The sequence below is a fragment of the Cucurbita maxima genome, unplaced genomic scaffold (assembly GCF_002738345.1).
Source record: "Cucurbita maxima cultivar Rimu unplaced genomic scaffold, Cmax_1.0 Cma_Scf00057, whole genome shotgun sequence".
Lineage (NCBI taxonomy): Eukaryota > Viridiplantae > Streptophyta > Magnoliopsida > Cucurbitales > Cucurbitaceae > Cucurbita > Cucurbita maxima.
Window position 1 is genome coordinate 35,788 of NW_019272073.1, and position 2,318 is coordinate 38,105.

Consider the following 2,318-nt stretch of genomic DNA (forward strand, 5'->3'; position numbering starts at 1 on the left):
AGTTCAAGAATAAATAGGAAAAGAAAAGGAGAGGAGGTTACAGTTCAAGAAGGATTGAAGGAGAGAAGCTTGCCTTGTTCAATCAGTCAAAGGGTTAAGGTTGAGGATAGTTCATCTTTCTTCTTCTTTTACTGTTCAGTCAGGGAGAGTCAATTCATTAATTAGCTACTTTACCTCAATAAGGGAAGGGAAAGAAAAGCAAAGATTCGAAACCGAGCCGAGTTGACTGTTTTGTTTAATCAGGTTCAGTAGTGAAGGAAAGAACTAATGAATTACCTTTACTAAAAAATGGCCCTACAAATAGACAGAGGATAGGAAAATAGCCTAAAAAATAAGGGAAGGATAGAATCATTCTTCTTTTTTGAGTCTTTACAGTCGAGTTCTAGAGTGAAATCAAGGAAAATGGAAAAAAATATCCCAAAAAATAGACAGAGGATAGCATTTTGGAATTGATGGTCCTAACACGAAAAAGGGTGAAATCAGTCCCATTTAGCCGATGTTGAACGAAAATACCGAGAAAATGGACGAAAATAAGGGATTTTGACCTAAAAAATAGGGATTTTATCCCAAAAAATAGACAGAGGATAGAATTTCAGAATTAATGGTCTTTATAGGAAAAATAGTGAAATCAGGGAAAATGGCCCTAAATACCGGGAAAATGGCCAAAAATGGCAAAAAATTCCAGGAAATCAGGGATTTTATCCCAAAAAATAGATAGAGGATAGGTGCGAAGCAGTGAGACCGAGTTTACCTCCAGAAATAAGGGAAGGAGCTTGACCTTCTGATAGTTTACGAGGTTTAGTGGAAGGAGAAAATAGAACAGACCCAGTGAAAGAAAAGAGCTACTGCACTTTACAAGAGAGGAAAATAGCTTGACCTCGTGTTTGAATAGTGAAACCCTTGTGAAAGAAGGTGATTGAGCTAATCTTGAATTTGATTCGTTTACTGTGTTTGAAGGTGAAGGAGTGAAAGAAGTTCCGGCAATGGAATTTCAGTTTATCGAGTTCAATCCGTCAAAGGTTTAAGGTTTAGTCTTGACTTCCTAATTACCTCGGCCCAAAATATCCCTAAAAATAGACAGAGGATAGAATTTAAGAATTAATGGTCCTAAAGAGGGAAAGAAGGTTCATGAGTATGAATAAGGAGTTGAGTCTTTCCTTCAGGTTCAGTAGCTCAGGTTCTGGTTCAGGAAAAGTTTTTCGGTTTCATCTTGAGTTGAGTCTTGACTGACTGTTTAAGAGTTCAGTTCGTAAACTCTTTCGTTTCGTCTTTGTTTACCATTCAGGGAGAGTCAAAGAGTGAAATCAGGGAAAACATCCCGAAAAATAGGGAGAGGATAGGATTTTCTAATTCATGGTCTTTACAGAAGTTCAATTTATCGAATAAGGAGTTTACAGAAGAATTAATGTTTCATTTGACGCTGAAAGAAAACAGAGTAAAGGAGAATTCCTCTTGTTGAGTTGAGTCTTGAGTTGAGTCTTTGTTCACAATCACTTCCTTAAAATAACGAACCGTAACAGAACAAGAAGCGAAACAACTTTACAGCTCAATCCGGTTCAGGGGAAGGAGAATGAATAAGGAGTCTTGAAACACTTTCTCATCCAGCCAGCCAGCTGCTTTACTGAGTTAAAGAATGAAATCTGTCGAATGAGTGAAAGAAGGTGAATGAGTTTACTGTTCCTAAATAAATAGGATTCGGAGGAGAAGGAGTCTTTCATTCAGTAGCTCAGGGAATGAAGTAGCTCATTGATCGGAAAGGGAAGAAGCTGCTTTAATAGGAGTAAGTAGCTCTCCCGGAAAGCAGCTAAGCTAATTCATTGAGGATTGACTAACGAATTATCTCTAGCCAAAAATATCCCAAAAAATAGGATAAAGCATCGATTTTATCCAAAAAAAAAAAAAAAATAGACAGAAGATAGAAAAAATTAATTAATGGTCCTAAAGAGGGAAAAAAGGAAAAGGTGAAAGAAGGAGTGAAGAAATGAATGAGACAGAGTTGCAGAGGTTCATGAGTTCAGGGGAAGGTTTTCGGTTGATTCCTCTTTTACTGTTCAGGGAGAATGAGTAAATGAATGAATTAGTTGCTTTACTGAGTTCAATCAGGGCAAGGGATAGAGTCAAACAAAGGTGAAGGGGCGAAGCCACGAGCGAGACCGAGTTCAATCAATCAAAGAAAAGGAGAAAGAATCAATAGGTGAAGGATTGAATGAATTTAGCTTTACCTCGTGAAAGAAGAAATTCCGGTCAGGGAAGGAATAGAGCTTCAGACAGAAGAAGAAAATGTAGGTGAATGAGCTTCTCTTTCTTTCTCTCTTTTT